Source organism: Urocampus carinirostris, chromosome 1, assembly GCF_059441175.1.
Source record: "Urocampus carinirostris isolate Australia breed hairy pipefish chromosome 1, RoL_Ucar_1.0, whole genome shotgun sequence".
Lineage (NCBI taxonomy): Eukaryota > Metazoa > Chordata > Actinopteri > Syngnathiformes > Syngnathidae > Urocampus > Urocampus carinirostris.
The window spans coordinates 53,654,371-53,672,674 of record NC_142349.1 but is presented as its reverse complement, the minus strand read 5'-3'; the positions used below and the strand labels follow the sequence as shown (position 1 = coordinate 53,672,674).

The 18,304-nt window shown below is 41.0% G+C and overlaps 12 non-coding genes and 1 pseudogene across 12 annotated transcripts; all 13 read right to left on the bottom strand.

Moving 5' to 3' along the window:
• Positions 1-98: 98 nt before the first annotated feature.
• Positions 99-217, bottom strand: LOC148375794 (5S ribosomal RNA). Its single transcript, XR_015847592.1, has one exon. It is a non-coding gene; the product is annotated as a 5S ribosomal RNA (ribosomal RNA).
• Positions 218-439: 222 nt separating this feature from the next.
• On the bottom strand, positions 440-558 carry LOC148375793 (5S ribosomal RNA). The gene has a single exon (XR_015849208.1). It is a non-coding gene; the product is annotated as a 5S ribosomal RNA (ribosomal RNA).
• A 222-nt stretch (positions 559-780) lies between these two features.
• Positions 781-899, bottom strand: LOC148375792 (5S ribosomal RNA). Its single transcript, XR_015849207.1, has one exon. It is a non-coding gene; the product is annotated as a 5S ribosomal RNA (ribosomal RNA).
• Positions 900-1,121: 222 nt separating this feature from the next.
• LOC148375791 (5S ribosomal RNA) lies at positions 1,122-1,240 on the bottom strand. The gene has a single exon (XR_015847391.1). It is a non-coding gene; the product is annotated as a 5S ribosomal RNA (ribosomal RNA).
• A 222-nt stretch (positions 1,241-1,462) lies between these two features.
• On the bottom strand, positions 1,463-1,571 carry LOC148375790 (5S ribosomal RNA; annotated as a pseudogene).
• Positions 1,572-3,054: 1,483 nt separating this feature from the next.
• LOC148375789 (5S ribosomal RNA) lies at positions 3,055-3,173 on the bottom strand. Its single transcript, XR_015849206.1, has one exon. It is a non-coding gene; the product is annotated as a 5S ribosomal RNA (ribosomal RNA).
• Positions 3,174-3,396: 223 nt separating this feature from the next.
• LOC148375788 (5S ribosomal RNA) lies at positions 3,397-3,515 on the bottom strand. The gene has a single exon (XR_015849205.1). It is a non-coding gene; the product is annotated as a 5S ribosomal RNA (ribosomal RNA).
• Positions 3,516-3,737: 222 nt separating this feature from the next.
• LOC148375787 (5S ribosomal RNA) lies at positions 3,738-3,856 on the bottom strand. Its single transcript, XR_015847629.1, has one exon. It is a non-coding gene; the product is annotated as a 5S ribosomal RNA (ribosomal RNA).
• Positions 3,857-4,078: 222 nt separating this feature from the next.
• Positions 4,079-4,195, bottom strand: LOC148375786 (5S ribosomal RNA). Its single transcript, XR_015848132.1, has one exon. It is a non-coding gene; the product is annotated as a 5S ribosomal RNA (ribosomal RNA).
• A 222-nt stretch (positions 4,196-4,417) lies between these two features.
• On the bottom strand, positions 4,418-4,536 carry LOC148375785 (5S ribosomal RNA). The gene has a single exon (XR_015849204.1). It is a non-coding gene; the product is annotated as a 5S ribosomal RNA (ribosomal RNA).
• A 241-nt stretch (positions 4,537-4,777) lies between these two features.
• On the bottom strand, positions 4,778-4,896 carry LOC148375784 (5S ribosomal RNA). The gene has a single exon (XR_015847332.1). It is a non-coding gene; the product is annotated as a 5S ribosomal RNA (ribosomal RNA).
• A 222-nt stretch (positions 4,897-5,118) lies between these two features.
• LOC148375783 (5S ribosomal RNA) lies at positions 5,119-5,237 on the bottom strand. The gene has a single exon (XR_015849460.1). It is a non-coding gene; the product is annotated as a 5S ribosomal RNA (ribosomal RNA).
• Positions 5,238-11,733: 6,496 nt separating this feature from the next.
• Positions 11,734-11,852, bottom strand: LOC148375782 (5S ribosomal RNA). Its single transcript, XR_015849203.1, has one exon. It is a non-coding gene; the product is annotated as a 5S ribosomal RNA (ribosomal RNA).
• Positions 11,853-18,304: the final 6,452 nt, after the last annotated feature.

Here is an 18,304-nt window from a genome sequence, read left to right as displayed (position 1 = left end):
TATTTGTTTTGCAAACAGGTTGTGAAAGAATGCAAATCCGTCCAAAAGGGGCTGCTCCGAGGCCAGAAAAAATACCAAAAAGTTTGCTGGAAGTAAAAAGCTTACAGCACCTGGTATTCCCAGGCGGTCTCCCATCCAAGTACTAACCAGGCCCGACCCTGCTTAGCTTCCGAGATCGGACAAGATCGGGCGTGTTCAGGGTAGTATGGCCGTAAGCGAAAGAAGAGGGTGAATTTTCAGTATTTATAATCAACACCGCGGAAGTTGCAACTCCACTGTTTGCCAAGAGGGGTAGCCATTTATAGAACAACAGGGGTTTAATATGTGCGTAATTCTTCATTTATTTGTTTTGCAAACAGGTTGTGAAAGAATGCAAATCCGTCCAAAAGGGGCTGCTCCGAGGCCAGAAAAAATACCAAAAAGTTTGCTGGAAGTAAAAAGCTTACAGCACCTGGTATTCCCAGGCGGTCTCCCATCCAAGTACTAACCAGGCCCGACCCTGCTTAGCTTCCGAGATCGGACGAGATCGGGCGTGTTCAGGGTAGTATGGCCGTAAGCGAAAGAAGAGGGTGAATTTTCAGTATTTATAATCAACACCGCGGAAGTTGCAACGCCACTGTTTGCCAAGAGGGGTAGCCATTTATAAAACAACAGGGGTTTAATATGTGCGTAATTCTTCATTTATTTGTTTTGCAAACAGGTTGTGAAAGAATGCAAATCCGTCCAAAAGGGGCTGCTCCGAGGCCAGAAAAAATACCAAAAAGTTTGCTGGAAGTAAAAAGCTTACAGCACCTGGTATTCCCAGGCGGTCTCCCATCCAAGTACTAACCAGGCCCGACCCTGCTTAGCTTCCGAGATCGGACGAGATCGGGCGTGTTCAGGGTAGTATGGCCGTAAGCGAAAGAAGAGGGTGAATTTTCAGTATTTATAATCAACACCGCGGAAGTTGCAATTCCACTGTTTGCCAAGAGGGGTAACCATTTATAGAACAACAGGGGTTTAATATGTGCGTAATTCTTCATTTATTTGTTTTGCAAACAGGTTGTGAAAGAATGCAAATCCGTCCAAAAGGGGCTGCTCCGAGGCCAGAAAAAATACCAAAAAGTTTGCTGGAAGTAAAAAGCTTACAGCACCTGGTATTCGCAGGCGGTCTCCCATCCAAGTACTAACCAGGCCCGACCCTGCTTAGCTTCCGAGATCGGACGAGATCGGGCGTGTTCAGGGTAGTATGGCCGTAAGCGAAAGAAGAGGGTGAATTTTCAGTATTTATAATCAACACCGCGGAAGTTGCAACTCCACTGTTTGCCAAGAGGAGTAGCCATTTATAGAACAACAGGGGTTTAATATGTGCGTAATTCTTCATTTATTTGTTTTGCAAACAGGTTGTGAAAGAATGCAAATCCGTCCAAAAGGGGCTGCTCCGAGGCCAGAAAAAATACCAAAAAGTTTGCTGGAAGTAAAAAGCTTACAGCACTTGGTATTCCCAGGCGGTCTCCCATCCAAGTACTAACCAGGCCCAACCCTGCTTAGCTTCCGAGATCGGGCGTGTTCAGGGTAGTATGGCCGTAAGCGAAAGAAGAGGGTGGCTTTCAGTATTTATAATCAACACCGAGGAAGTTGCAACAGCACTGTTTGCCAAGAGGGGTAGCCATTTATAAAACAACAGGGGTTTAATATGTGCGTAATTCTTCATTTATTTGTTTTGCAAACAGGTTGTGAAAGAATGCAAATCCGTCCAAAAGGGGCTTCTCCGAGGCCAGAAAAAATACCAAAAAGTTTGCTGGAAGTAAAAAGCTTACAGCACCTGGTATTCCCAGGCGGTCTCCCATCCAAGTACTAACCAGGCCCGACCCTGCTTAGCTTCCGAGATCGGACGAGATTTTTTTACTTGAAACTGACTTTCACCCAAAGGTTTAAGATTTTTATGCCAGTACTTTTTTTTGGTCTGAAAATGTACAAAACATCAAAAGCAGAAATGAAGCTTCGTTCGAAACATGACAAAAAGCAACTTGATATGTTGCACACACTAAAAAAAACATGAAGTTAATAAATGTACTTTCAACTCTCTCCCTGTCACTTAACAGTCCGTCCATTTACAGGCGGGCCTTCTGCATCCGGTTCCTTTTAAACATTTTGCCCTTCTTTTTAGTTGTTGAAACGCGTTCGGGCGGCTCTGTCTCAATCACGACCGGTTTCTCAGGTGCCGGCGTATCGAAGACGCTGTCGGTCACATCGCTGACAATCTCTGGCTTGATCTCGGCATTCTTCATCTTCTGCATCTCCTTCACGACCTGCCTCTCACGCACACGGGCCGCTGCTGCTATGCGGAGCTCGCGCCGGTGCCTATTTGGCGACTTGAAGTTTGGGTTTTCATAAAGCGTTGGTCCCCCGAAGCTTCCTTGAAACATTTTTATGAGGTTTAAAACGAAGCGTGGTCCGATTTCCACGAGCGCTGCATCCTCCTCAATGATCTGGTAGTTTCTGAACCAAATCCTTTCGTCCACAATAGTGAAGGTGAAGACATGGTCTACAAAGGGTTGGCTTTTTGGGTGATAATGTGGCGTAGAAAACGTCTGTATAAAAAGCTCTTTCAGTAATGCGTAATGAGGCTCCTTGTCGAATGTAGGATCGAAGGACAGAAGCGGTCTGGAACCTTTCAGGCAATTCCCAGTCATCTTGAGCTCAGCCAGAGTGTGAATATTCTGAACCAGGAATTTGGCAGATGGCCCGTTAGGAGTATTTGATATCCACATGTAGAGATCTTGTTTCTTCTTGGCTTCAAAAAATAGGCACTTATTGCAGTTCTTCATCTCACATACCTCATTGATCACAAATAACTTGTCTTTTCTGTCCATTTTGGTATCTGCTTTTGAATGTGGCATGATGCTCCTCATGTCTTGCATCAAATGTCGCGTTCTGTAGTCAACACCTCTCGATGAGAAGATGAGAACCCTTTCCTTGTTGGTCCATTTTCCCATAGAAACTGGAGGCGGAACAGTGAATTCATCCCTCTTCTCCTCTTGTTTATCAGCAGTGTCTTTGCTGGAAGTAAAAAGCTTACAGCACCTGGTATTCCCAGGCGGTCTCCCATCCAAGTACTAACCAGGCCCGACCCTGCTTAGCTTCCGAGATCGGACGAGATCGGGCGTGTTCAGGGTAGTATGGCCGTAAGCGAAAGAAGAGGGAGAATTTTCAGTATTTATAATCAACACTGCGGAAGTTGCAGCGCCACTGTTTGCCAAGAGGGGTAGCCAATTATAAAACAACAGGGGTTTAATATGGGCGTAATTCTTCATTTATTTGTTTTGCAAACAGGTTGTGAAAGAATGCTGTATCCGTCCAAAAGGGGCTGCTCCGAGGCCAGAAAAACTACTAAAAAGTTTGCTGGAAGTAAAAAGCTTACAGCACCTGGTATTCCCAGGCGGTCTCCCATCCAAGTACTAACCAGGCCCGACCCTGCTTAGCTTCCGAGATCGGACGAGATCGGGCGTGTTCAGGGTAGTATGGCCGTAAGCGAAAGTAGACGGAGAATTTTTAGTATTTATAATCAACACCGCGGAAGTTGCAGCGCCACTGTTTGCCAAGAGGGGTAGCCAATTATAAAACAACAGGGGTTTAATATGTGTGTAATTCTTCATTTATATGTTTTGCAAACCGGTTGTGAAAGAATGCAAATCCGTCCAAAAGGGGCTGCTCCGAGGCCAGAAAAAATACCAAAAAGTTTGCTGGAAGTAAAAAGCTTACAGCACCTGGTATTCCCAGGCGGTCTCCCATCCAAGTACTAACCAGGCCCGACACTGCTTAGCTTCCGAGATCGGACGAGATCGGGCGTGTTCAGGGTAGTATGGCCGTAAGCGAGAGAAGAGGGTGAATTTTCAGTATTTATAATCAACACCGCGGAAGTTGCAACCCCACTGTTTGCCAAGAGGGGTAGCAAATTATAAAACAACAGTGGTTTAATATGTGCGTAATTCTTCATTTATTTGTTTTGCAAACAGGTTGTGAAAGAATGCAAATCCGTCCAAAAGGGGCTGCTCCGAGGCCAGAAAAAATACCAAAAAGTTTGCTGGAAGTAAAAAGCTTACAGCACCTGGTATTCCCAGGCGGTCTCCCATCCAAGTACTAACCAGGCCCGACTGCTTAGCTTCCGAGATCGGACGAGATCGGGCGTGTTCAGGGTAGTATGGCCGTAAGCGAGAGAAGAGCGTGAATTTTCAGTATTTATAATCAACACCGCGGAAGTTGCAACGCCACTGTTTGCCAAGAGGGGTAGCCATTTATAAAACAACAGGGGTTTAATATGTGTGTAATTCTTCATTTATTTGTTTTGCAAACAGGTTGTGAAAGAATGCAAATCCGTCCAAAAGGGGCTGCTCCGAGGCCAGAAAAAATACCAAAAAGTTTGCTGGAAGTAAAAAGCTTACAGCACCTGGTATTCCCAGGCGGTCTCCCATCCAAGTACTAACCAGGCCCGACCCTGCTTAGCTTCCGAGATCGGACGAGATCGGGCGTGTTCAGGGTAGTATGGCCGTAAGCGAAAGAAGAGGGTGAATTTTTAGTATTTATAATCAACACCGCGGAAGTTGCAACTCCACTGTTTGCCAAGAGGGGTAGCCATTTATAGAACAACAGGGGTTTAATAATAATAATAATAATAATAATATGTGTAATTCTTCATTTATTTGTTTTGCAAACAGGTTGTGAAAGAATGCAAATCCGTCCAAAAGGGGCTGCTCCGAGGCCAGAAAAAATACCAAAAAGTTTGCTGGAAGTAAAAAGCTTACAGCACCTGGTATTCCCAGGCGGTCTCCCATCCAAGTACTAACCAGGCCCGACCCTGCTTAGCTACCGAGATCGGACGAGATCGGGCGTGTTCAGGGTAGTATGGCCGTAAGCGAAAGAAGAAGGTGGATTTTCAGTATTTATAATCAACACCGCGGAAGTTGCAACTCCACTGTGTGCCAAGAGGGGTAGCAAATTATAAAACAACAGTGGTTTAATATGTGTGTAATTCTTCATTTATTTGTTTTGCAAAAAGGTTGTGAAAGAATGCAAATCCGTCCAAAAGGGGCTGCTCCGAGGCCAGAAAAAATACCAAAAAGCTTGCTGGAAGTAAAAAGCTTACAGCACCTGGTATTCCCAGGCGGTCTCCCATCCAAGTACTAACCGGGCCCGACCCTGCTTAGCTTCCGAGATCGGACGAGATCGGGCGTGTTCAGGGTAGTATGGCCGTAAGCGAAAGAAGAGGGTGAATTTTCAGTATTTATAATCAACACCGCGGAAGTTGCAACTCCACTGTTTGCCAAGAGGGGTAGCCATTTATAGAACAACAGGGGTTTAATATGTGCGTAATTCTTCATTTATTTGTTTTGCAAACAGGTTGTGAAAGAATGCAAATCCGTCCAAAAGGGGCTGCTCCGAGGCCAGAAAAAATACCAAAAAGTTTGCTGGAAGTAAAAAGCTTACAGCACCTGGTATTCCCAGGCGGTCTCCCATCCAAGTACTAACCAGGCCCGACCCTGCTTAGCTTCCGAGATCGGACGAGATTTTTTTTTTTTGACTTTTATTGATAGAGCTTATCCAAAAACAATTTTACAATCCATAATTTACATCATTTTGCTCAGTACATCTTCATAGCTTTCAAAAACACAAAACGTGGTCATCTAACACTCGTACAACAACATTCGTGCATTAATGTTAAAACAAATTATGTGTAAATTCAGAGCACACTGTGTCGCATAATTCATAAAGTACTTTTTGTGCAGTGACCATAAACAACTTGTAAAATACATCTTCAAAGATTGTAATAGAGCTAAAACACAAACAGGCACGTCGATTACATCACATCTGGTAAACTTATTCTTACACCCTCCCAAGTTATTTGCACAAAAGGATTAGTAAGAACAAATATTTTGTTAAAAACCTCTAAACTTCCGTTATTATTAAAATAGACATACAGTGCTTCCATTATTCTTTTCAATTTGCTTTCAAACAGTTTGCATATATCCAGTTTCCGTCCTTTATTCTTCAAAACCGTTCTTCTTACCCACACTGTATGCCTAGCCACTGACAAAACTATATTGAGTGCCTGGTTATTTTTTCCTTTTTTACCTTGTATCATCCCAAATAAAAACATCTTCTCCCAATTTTCATCAACATACTGCTCATTCTGTCCAAAACCTTTCGTCATTTCCTTAAGCACTGCGGTCAGTTTTTTCAGTTCTTCACAGTTAAAGAACATATGCTTTAAGCCCTCTTTCTCCTTCTTGCATATTTTGCATGTTTCATCCCTCGCAAGTCCCATCTTAAAAAGTCTCATTTCATTAAAAACACAGTTGTGGGCTAAAAGGAAATCAAAATTTTCTAACGAAGGGCATTTCAAACCGGTTCTGATGTTTCTCCACACATCTTTTGTGTTAAAATCTACAAACATCTTTTCCCAATAAGAATTTGCTCTCGGTTGTATAAAAGCCATTTCTCTAAAAACAGAATAGAAGTCTTTTAAAACAAGAGCACTAAAAGGTGTCCCTGTGTCCTTCATCTCTATTCTCATTGGACCTTCCTCTTGTTTCTTTTCATTTCTTTCTATAATTGTCCACCATTCTTTAGGAACTGCTTTTTTTATTGTCATGTACTCATTCCTGATTTTTTCTTCATTACATTCGTCTACTGTTGCACCAATCTCGTCAATGAAAGCCTGAAATGGCAAGAATCCTGGTCTGACCTCGTACAAAAGATCTCTGATTTTTCGGAATCCTGCGTCAAACCAGTGCTTGTAAAAGTTCCCTCCTCCAATTCGTAAATTCGGATTTAAGAACAAGGGTTGATTTAAAATTTCTTCCTTTCCCTCCGGTTTAAAAACTACATGTCCTATAAAATCACTCCAAGCCCTTAAAACTTCCCTATAAAAGTCTGGGATGCCGTTTGTCATATATTCTTTTGTTTTCATCCACAAGGCTGAAGGCCCCATTTTAAAAGTTTTGTTTAAAAAGTATTCCAGAATTCGTGTCGATTCTTTGTCTCCCTCCCTCATGAAATTTTTAACAGTTTTTATTCTTAAAGCCTTCAGTCTTATGGATGGATCGAGCAATCCCAGACCGCCCTCCTCCACCCTTCCAATCAGAGTCTCATAGGCTATTTTAGCTGGCTTACCATCCCAAATAAAATCAGTCACATACTGCTTCAGAGTTTTAACTGTGGGTAATGGCAAACACACTGATCCAAGGACACTCCATATTTTGGATAAAAACAGTGTATTAACAACTAAAATTTTTCCCTTCAGAGTAAGACCTCTCCTTTTCCAAAATGCCAATCTATTTCTTATTTTCCCGATTGTCTCCTCCCACATCAGTTTCGTAGTTTCTTTTTCATTTGGCCCTATTCTCACCCCCAGAATTTTAAGGTTATCTTTTACTTCTTTAAAAGGCAGTGTCCTTGACAAGGCGGTTTGCTTTCCTAATTTTAAAATCTCAGTTTTGCCAACATTCATCCGAGCTCCTGAACCCCGGCTGTATATTTCTATGGCATCCAACGCTTTAAAAATGCTGTGCTCATCTTTTAAAATTAGGGTTGTGTCATCTGCATATTGATAAATTTTGGTTTCTGTGTTAAAATTCTTAAAACCTTCAATCTTTACCCCTTTTATTCCATTGTCAGCATTGATCGCAAGTCCTAAAGGTTCTGCAACCAAAGAGTAAAGTATTGCTGACAGTGGACAGCCCTGTCTTATTGACCTGGTTAAAGGAATAAAATCTGTTAAAAAACCATTGCATTTGACACAACTCTTGGCATCAGCGTAGAGACATCTCAGACACCGGATTATGTTTTCTCCAAAATCAAATCTTTCTAAAACCGCAAATAGAAAATCGTGCTCTACCCTATCAAACGCTTTTTCTAAGTCTGCATTAATTAAAAAGCCACTGACTCCTGCCTTCTCCATGTACCAGACTTTGTCCCTCACACCATTAACTGTGTCTGAGATGTCTCTGCCTATTACCGCATAAGCCTGGTTAGTTTGGATGACTGTTGGTAAGACCCGCTTCAGTCTGTTTGCCATTATCTTCGCCAAAATCTTGTAGTCACAATTTAAAAGGCTTATGGGTCTAAAATTCTGCAGCTCTTCCCTGTCCCCTTTCTTTTTATATATAATTTTAATTAAACCTCTTGACATCCTTGAGCTGAGAGCCCCTCCTTTCCACACTTCTTCATACATTTGTCTTAAAACAGGAACAAGAGAACCTTTAAAAACCTTGTAAAATTCACATGGTAAGCCATCCAGACCAGGACTCCTGCCGTTTTTCATCTCATCTATGGCTCTCTCTATTTCTTCACTATTGATGTCTCTATTGCACATTGTTTTATCTTCCTTACTTACTTTACTCTTAATATTATTCAATAAAAAATCTTTTGCACCCTCTTCCACACCTTGTTTTGAAAATAAGTTGGTATAGAATCTTTTTATTTCCTTTAAAATATTGTCCTTATCTGTCAATCTCTTTCCTTCTCCATTTTTAATACATTTAATTTCTTCCGTTTTCTGTCTGTTTTTTTCTAGTTCAAAAAAGAACTTTGTGCATCGTTCGCCTTCAATCATATATTTCGCTCTACTTCTTATCATAGCTCCCTGGAATTTCTCTTCTTCTATTTTTTGAAGTTCATCTTCTATCTCCATAATTTTATTCGTGTTTTCATTTTTCCCATCACTTTGTTTTAGTTCCTCTTCTAGTTCTTTTCGTAACTTTTCTTCTCTCCCCCTTTCCTGTCTTCTCAGTTTTTTACAAAACAAAATCGAATGTCTTTTAATATCATACTTTAGATTGTCCCACCATATTCCCAAGTTACTTTCATACTTTGTCATGTTCTTTATGCTGTTCACAATTATATTTTCTATTTCCATTTGATAAAAATTGTCTTTTAAGACTTTTGTATTTAAAATCCATACCCCCGGCCCCTTCTCTATTTTATTCAGATCTATATTAAAAACAATAAAGTCATGATCACTAAAATTACATCTTCTGTAGTAAATACTTTTAAAATTCTCCATAAAACTACTTTTTGCCAAAACAATATCAATTCTGCTTTGCTTAATTTCATCTAAAACAATTTGTCTTCTGCTAAACTTTCTAACTCCTTTATTCCTTTCTCTCCATACATCTATTAAATCGAGTTCTTCCATTACCTGTATTAGTTCCTTTCTTCCCCTTTCTGCTCTAAAAACTATATTATCTGCCACATCTTCTTTCTGTAGTGCTATATTAAAATCCCCAGCAACCACAGTTTCCCCCCAAGCCTCGATTAGAACTTTTAATTTCATAAAAAATTCAACTTTCTCTTTCTCTTCATTCGGTGCATGTATGTTACAAACATTCATTTTCTCATTACCTTCTCCAACACTTATAGTTAGTATTTTTCCTTTTTTATCATTATATATTTCTGTTACTTCCTCAACCATATTCCTTTTAATTAAAAAAGCCACTCCTCTACCTCTTCCCTCACAATTATTAAATAAAACCTCCCCATCCCATCGTTTTCTAAAATCCTCCGCTATCACACTTGTCCAGTTCGTTTCTTGCAATAAAATAATATCATTTTTCTCAGTCTCTCTGATTAACTTCTGTAATTTTTCGGGATTCACCCCTCCCCTCATGTTTATTGAAATAAAATTCCACCCCATTGAACTAAATAAGTAGCAGTAAATAATCCAAGTCAGACAAAACATAAAAACCAACCATTACTATGTACCACCATCATCCTGTAAAACCTCAAATCTCCCTCCAGTTATTTCTATTTGTTTTGCCTTTCTTCTTCTCTCCTGTGCTTGTAATACCTTGTCCGTGTCAATACTTGGTTTTAACCTTTTCCTTTTGCTCATAAAATTGCCCAACTTGCTTAAAACGTCACAGTTACCTTTTTCAACTTCATCCGATGGTTTTTCTTTAATTAGTTCCATGTGCGTCTGGGTCTCCTCTTCTCTCTGCTCCCTCTCTCCCACCGCCTCGGCTCCAACCGCTCCAGTTAAAATCTCGATGTCCATGCCTGAGTCCTCGCGCTCTGAGGCCTGTTTTCCGGGGGGTTGAGCACAGGGGGGATCTTCTACAGGTGCCGGTTCCTGGGAGGGACCCTCATTCCCCTCCTTTGATGTCTCCATGTTTATCTCTGATTCGGTTTCTTCTCCCTCTTTCTCGGCAGAGGAAACACAAGTGCAGCGTGCGAGTGCACGGCAGCAGTCTGGGCATTTTGGAGCGTCGCATTCCCGGGCGTAGTGACCCTGCCGCGAGCACTCTCTGCACGTGAACTCCGGACACTCCCGCAGCACGTGACCAGGGTTCATGCACAACCGGCAGATTTTCACCTGCCGGTCGTGAATCACCCGGCAGTACAGGGGACCTTCCGGAGTCTCGAACCTGGTGGAGTACGGCAGGGAGGCTACATCTTTCGGGAATTTTACTTTAATGAATCTTGTTCCATCTTCAACGGACGTGCCCGGGTAGAAGCGCCGCCTCAATGGGAGGACGGGGTCCACTCTCCACCTCTACAGCTTTTCCAACACCTCTTCATCTGTTATGAATGGGGGCAGTTGTAGGAAGGAGACCATAACTTCGTTAACTTGTCGTCTTTTAGTCTGAATTAGAACCCCTTTGCATAAGAGACCCCCATCTAAAATTTCACATGCCTCCTCATTTTCCAACGTCGCTTCATATTGTTTATTTTGTGTAGACCGTAGCACCAGTAGCTTCCCCGTACCCACCATCTTCTCAATTTCTTTAATTAAGTCAATTGGTGTTATGTTTTCAATCTCCTCTGTTTCCAAAAGCATTGTCAGTTCTTTCAAATATTTTCTTTGTCTTAGCCCTTTCACATTCTCCATATCTTTTTTTGTTTCTTGCTTATTTCTCTTTTCTCCATCACGCATGTTATATTCCTTCTTTCTCCTCATGTCCAGTCCATCGTTCACTTTATCCGCATCATTCCTCTGTCCTTGTTCAGTCAAATCCATTGTTTTATTAATTAATCCGTTCATATTATTCTCATCCGCCTCACTTTCTTTCTCTTCACGCCGAGCTACTTTGTTAGAATCATTGTCCATATCTTTTTCCTTTGTGTCCAGTCCGATTTCATTCACAATTATCGACTTTTTAAATACCTTGTTTAGAGCGTAGTTCGTCGACGTTGTTGGTTTTTCATTGTCGAGTGCCACCTCATTCCTTCTATCAGTCCCCGGGGGCAGATCTACAACTCGCCTGCTCGCCTCCATTCCTTGATTGACGCCACGCTGTCCGTCCATTGTCCTCTCAAAAAAGGAGAGAACCAAAAAAAGGCTCCCCAGACAGACACCAAGTCCGCTGGGGACACAAAAAACGAAAAAGTAGACAAATCAAAGCACTTAAGCTTTCAAATAAACCTTCAAAGTAAGAAAAACAAAGAATGGGGAGAGCCTTTCTCTCCCTACTGCAGCCGTCTACTCGCAATCACACACCTGCAAGTGGTTGCGTTCAGGGTAGTATGGCCGTAAGCAAAAGGGGGGGATTTTCAGTATTTATAATCAACACCGCGGAAGTTGCAACGCCACTGTTTGCCAAGAGGGGTAGCCATTTATAAAACAACAGGGGTTTAATATGTGTGTAATTCTTCATTTATTTGTTTTGCAAACAGGTTGTGAAATAATGCTGTATCCGTCCAAAAGGGGCTGCTCCGAGGCCAGAAAAAATACCAAAAAGTTTGCTGGAAGTAAAAAGCTTACAGCACCTGGTATTCCCAGGCGGTCTCCCATCCAAGTACTAACCAGGCCCGACCCTGCTTAGCTTCCGAGATCGGACGAGATCGGGCGTGTTCAGGGTAGTATGGCCGTAAGCGAGAGAAAAGGGTGAATTTTCAGTATTTATAATCAACACCGCGGAAGTTGCAACGCCACTGTTTGCCAAGAGGGGTAGCCATTTATAAAACAACAGTGGTTTAATATGTGCGTATTTCTTCATTTATTTGTTTTGCAAAAAGGTTGTGAAAGAATGCAAATCCGTCCAAAAGGGGTTGCTCCGAGGCCAGAAAAAATACCAAAAACTTTGCTGGAAGTAAAAAGCTTATGTAGTGGTAAATACACTTGCGTTTGTAGAATAGATTTGCATACATGTAGAAATGTAGAATAGATTTGCATACATGTAGAAATGTAGAATAGATTTGCATACATGTAGAAATTTAGAAAGACTTGCTTACAGTTGTGGGAAAAGGTCAGGTAGACATCCTTGAAGATACGCTTGGCGACATTAAGTTTCCTTGAAGATAGCGTGCAAGGGACGGGACGCTCTGTACTTGATACGTGATACAGGACCGCCTTTTGGGGTGTACTCAATCGAAGCCTAATCGTCACTACCAGCTTTAAATACATTGTCATGTTCCCAGCTCTCTGAGATCTTCATTGACGCATCAATAAAGTTGCATCTCCCTCCGAACGAGGCTGGCTCCTGTCCATTTTCCTTATCCACATATGAGAAGACTTTTCTCTCGATTATCGAACCTCCAATTTCTCCAACATTAAATGGCGCCTCAACGTGGATTGGCACTAATTAAAAAAAAAAAGAAAAGGGAGGAGGACTTCTCAGTGGAACTGTCTCAAAAAAGCGAGTGAGGTAAGGAAAGTTTTTTCTCTCCTTATTTCGGTTTGCTTGTCGAGATTCGTGGGAGGACGGGAGCCTGTGACGTCGGAGCTAAATTATGAAAATTCGTGCACGTGGATTTTCCGTCTATAGTCAGGCCCAAGTTCGGACGGATGAGATATGTAAACTGAGTTGAGATTTATTTTTTTGTCCCGGGAGTTCGGTGCTCAAAGAATCCTGTTTGTTTTGGGACATAGGCTGCTTGAAAACGGAAAAAGGCTATTTTACCTCGATAAAAGGTGCAGCGGCGTCGGTATTTGTATATTTATGATTGTCTTGAGATCTGTGTAAAGCTGTGATAAGACGTCATCATTTGCTGAAGTGACAGTTCGAGAGTAGACGATCTATATATGGTTAATACGGGGCATGTTTTATGTGTTTCCCTAGTCGATTGATGATTGGGAGTCGGACATGTAACCTTGCACTTAAGAAAAAGTGTGGTGCATGGAACCTCGCCATTTTCTACAATCTGAAAGGTTATACCGACGTTAGAAAAATGAGCAGTAATCAGATGTTGTATTATTAAGATATATCCGCATAGAAACAAGCGATACAAAGAATGTGTGAGAATTGCTGACATGTTTTCAGTCTGGGAGATGTCTCATTCGGAAATGTTGGTGTGTGTGCCAGCTGGCGATAATTGTGCGTGTGTCTCTCTGTCTGTGGATGTGTGTTCTGTTCGGTTCGGTTTCTCCCCCGGCCGCCTGAGTGAGAGTGCGCGGGTGATTTATACTTAACTGTTTTTTGTTTTTTTTTGTTTTGTTTGGCGTTGGGAGAGGAGTTAAGGACGCATGGATGAATGATGGAGTGACTGCTTATTCTACATTTTACGGTCTTGTATGTGCGTTAAAGTGTCTTGCTTTTTTGTGGGTTATTCTCGCCCCCACCGCTTACCCCCACCACTCTCCGTCTTTCCCTGTGTGAGTTGAGCTCAACCGTGTGTATTCCCGCTCCGATCACCCCCACCCCACCCCCGTCTTTCCCCCGTCTTTCGCTCCTTTACTGTATGGAAAATAAATAAAAGTGCAGGGATTACTTAATTCGTCAAGTGCTCCGTTTGCGTGTGGCCTTTTGATTTGTGAGATCTTGTTCCGATAAACGTGATAAGTAGAGTTTGGGTAAATTGAGGAAACAATTTGGCAAGCATTTTCAAAAGACAATGAGGAGCAGATTACTCGATCTTGAGGAAGACCATGAAAAATTTAAGAATTTAATTGCTAAGGTGATGTCTTCATGGTCATTTAACCTAGACTAAACATCCGAGTTTGTAAACATGACCGATTTAACAGGATTCAGAAGTCAGACGCACTGTTGAAAAAGGCTGAAGATGGACAGAAAAACAAGCAAAGAACAAACAAAGACGTTCACTCATCCGTTGTCTGCGCCGCTTGTCTACAGCAGGGTCGTGGGGACACTGGAGCACATCCAGGCTGTCCTCAAACAGTGAGCAGGGGGCAATCTGAACTGATTGCAGCCAGTTTCGAGAAGAAAGAGGTAGACAACTGGGCACCAAGGTCAGTGTGGCACTGATAAAGCTCATGGGCGCATTCCTACAGCGGATTACGAGTGGAACGTCACAATGGACTGAGCCAGACGGCCAAGGCCGTCGACGGGGCGGTGATAACGAACAACACGAGTCTGCATTGAATCACGCTAGAATCTTGTTGATTGACGTAGTGTTTACAAATCTGAGGAATATTGATACGTTTGGATTGTGAATTATTTTATTTTTAACACAGAAATACTGCTAAAATTGTATTTTGAATCTGCTTTCCAGAAAAACGGTGATGTGTCTCCAGATGCAGGAGCATCAGGAGGATTATTAAGGAGAATAGGTAACAGGGGAATACCTTTGACTTTATATCAGATACAAGTGCACAATTTAAAAATATTATGCAAGGGGGGGGTGTGAAATAGCTGGAGAAATAAGGGTGTAGGTCTCCGTATTTACAGGCCACGGTAGACGGAGAGAATAATAATAGGAAGGAGTAATAGGAATAATAGGAGCAGTGCCATCAAAAGATCTAGGTGCGGAAACAGTAATTAGGTTTTTGATTAGAGAAGTTATTCCGCGATTTGGCATACCGTCAGAAATAAGTTCGGATAACGGTGCGGCATTTGTTCAAAAGGTCGTGAAGGGCATCTTACAAAAACTACACATTAAACAACGGTTCGGTGAGGTTTATCAACAAAGTCAAGGGATGGTGGAAAAGAGTAAATGGAATATTAAAATCAAAGATAAACAAGATCTTTGTGAGTACTAGGCTCAACTGAGGGGATGCGCTACAGTTAGCGCTGATGAGTTATCGCATGCAAACTCATTGGATCACGCATTTAACACCGCATGAAATGCTAACAGGCAGACCAGCACCGCATCTGGGAGGTCCCTATAAGGGGCCGCCACTTGAGCAACTACAAAACACTACAAACTGAACTGAGAGACTGTATGAGACAATTGACGGCTGTCATCTACCGGCTGGTGAAGAGACAAGAGTCCAAGGTCGAACAACCATTTGAAAAGACGTCCCAGGGGATCTCGTCTACATCAAGGTTTCAACGAAAGTGGAACCATCCGAGGCGTGAGGGACCGTACACCGTCGTGAGGGCAACGCCGGCCGCAGTCCAGGTCGAGGGCAGCTCAAAATGGTACCATCTGAACCACTGTACCACGGCTCACGCTGCCACCGTCAACGAGACCAAGCAAGATCAACAGGGCAGTAACGTTAAAATTAGGAAAACAAGATGTGGATGACAAAGCTGTGTGTGATAATAAATTGTCTGATATGATTGTTACTAGGAGCAGAGCTCGAGAAATCGCAGCGGCGAATGGAAATTGCGGTTCCGAAAGTGCAACCGGAGATCCAAAAAGCGACGCTGCAGTTGCAGACCATGACGCATCCTAGAGACAGCGGCCCGGTTAAGTGTGACACTACTGTATAACATGCCAAAACGGTTGAGGATTTGGAAAGTACAAGTACATTTTACCTCATGAAGGGCTCAATGGCCCTGAGGTATGGAAGCTCGAAAGTACCATAATCAAAAATATTACAGGAAAAAAGAAAAAATGTGAGATATGACGAAAATGTGTAAAATATAATTTTTAGAATATGGTTTCATAAGAAACATGCACTCGAAATTTTTTAAAGGGACAGTGTGTATAAATTGACCCCAAGATGTCTTTGCACTGTGGAGTGCAACCAAAATAAAAGTGCTTAACAGGATGAATAGGAGAGTCACAGTGCCCACATAAGCACTATTTTTCACTGCCTCTAGGTGATGCTCATGTTATGTTATGGAAAACTCCAGTAACTCCAGTTTACAGTCACGTAGTCACACCAGCAGTCCCTGTTTTGGATGCAAATTGCTAAAAATACTTTATAAGAAAGCTTTTTTTGGTTTGAACAAATTTATTGACACTAATATTAAAATAAAACAATCATGACAATCACAACAGCAATCAAGCACATTCATAATATTATGTTCCAATATGATGTTATTACCAGCAAACACATAGTGAGGATTTGAACAACCCTTCTCGAAAATCCTATTAGCAATCAAACATATTCACAATTTCATTAATTAAACGATTTAGGTTCACTATCAAGACATTTCTAATAAAAACTCGCGGGAAAAAACCTTAACCGAGAACGAACGTTTTATCCAGAAGCTGTAACAAAGAAACTCAAACGTTTTGATTGGGTAAGTGTTAGGAACTATAAACAGGACATGCGCATTTTACTCCATTGCCCAGCGCCTGTGCTAAAAGTAAATACGTAAGTATCTTCAGTTGTAGGAATTTTTGACATTTTCACAAAATAACTTGGCTTGCATCAGGTTTTGAATCAATAATTTGAGACAAAATGACAGACAAAATGAGCCTCAGCACTCATAAGTGACGGCGGGAGGGAGTCGAATTTTAAGTCACTCAACACTCAAAACGTCACACAGTGAAAATTAAAATCGCTGAATGAAAGTACCGTAGAAATACTACGACAGTAATACGGTAATAGAGAAATGCCCCTAGAGGTATACTAAACAATATCACAAAACTAACGATTCAATATAGTACTTTAAAACAGAGACATAGTACACTACATCAATTAAAAATAAATAACTACAGAACTAAATACCAAGTTAAGTGCAAGAAGGGCATTTATGAGCTGGCTCTCGTCAATAAATTGAGGAAAAAGCAGTTTTGTCTAATGAAAAAGACTGACTTAACCAATTACCGACAACAATGACGTAATCTCGAAGCGACGAGATCTCATTAGCTAAGATCGGCGTGCAGAAGAATAAAAACTCATACAGCAAAACCAAAGTAACGATGATGTAATGCGTTGAATCTTTGTTAAAGAGGAATTAAATGATAATGACAATTTAAAGGAAAAGTTTGCGTCCCCAGCATGAATGATGCATCTGGGACACAGGTACATGGTGAAATGAGAACACTGAGTGTATACAAGATAATTATACAGAATAGTTTAAAAAGAAAGAATGTTTAAATAACAAAACTAATCATCTCTCGTTGAATATGCGAATGGCAAAAGGGTAAGAATTTTTAAGACGTGTAGTTATGCTCCTAATAAAGCAAGGGCGAGTAAAACAAAGAAGACGACTGGAGACCGTCCATAATTTCAGTGTCCATCTTTTCGTTGGTTATAAATGGACAAATTCAAAAGAGGCGTAATACGTAAAAGGATTGTTTCCTTAGTTTTTCTCATATTCAATAATAGATTACTAGTGGTATGAATGATTTCGAATTATCAAAGATTGAAAGAAGTTTGAAAATGACGACGTATTATCACAGGGAGGAAAATTCGAGACTAGAAATCATTAATAACGTAGCTGAAGCTATTTCAGTCACTGAATGAAATATTTCTTTTAAAAAGAAAAGAAAAAGAAAAACAAAGGGAACTAAGACAATTGCGTAAAAACGAAGATTGTTGCGCGGAATAAAAGATTAAGATAGTAATATAAAATAAATACGATTCAACAAGATAATTCATAAGTGACAAGTAGGTATTGCTTTATATCGAATCAACAATAAGAGATTATGATTACAGAGGGATGAAAAGACAATTAGAAATTTTTGACATTGAGTTCGAGTTGGCAGTTTTTTAGGACAATTGATTCCACACTGAATTTTTTAGAATGAGTGTTACGTTCGACAAATGATTAATAAATGCGAAACAATAGCTGACTTATGGTTTGGTTAAGTTAAAATGAAACATTGTCTATGGAAAAGAGCATTTTTTTTAGAAGACAATGAGAAAAAGATTGATCAATCCTGGAAAGGATTAAAGGAATTAAAAATAACGGATTAATGGATTTCGAGACATATCATGGTGATTTAAAAATATAACTGCATGGGAAATGAATGGAAATTAATTAAACTAAGATAATGTCTACTAGTACTTAAATTTAGAGAAAAATTTAGAAATTGAATAACCTGGCTAATTCACTAAAACAGGGGTGTCAAACTCATTTTAACTCGGGGGCCACACTAAAGAACAAACATTCTCTCGGGGGCCGGACTAGTACATTAGAGAGAAAGAAAATGAGAAAGTGCAAAAGAGAGGGCGAGAAAAAGAGAGAGGGTGGGACGAAAGAGAAAGACAGAAATCCATGGAGAAATAGAAAGAGAGAAGGAAAAC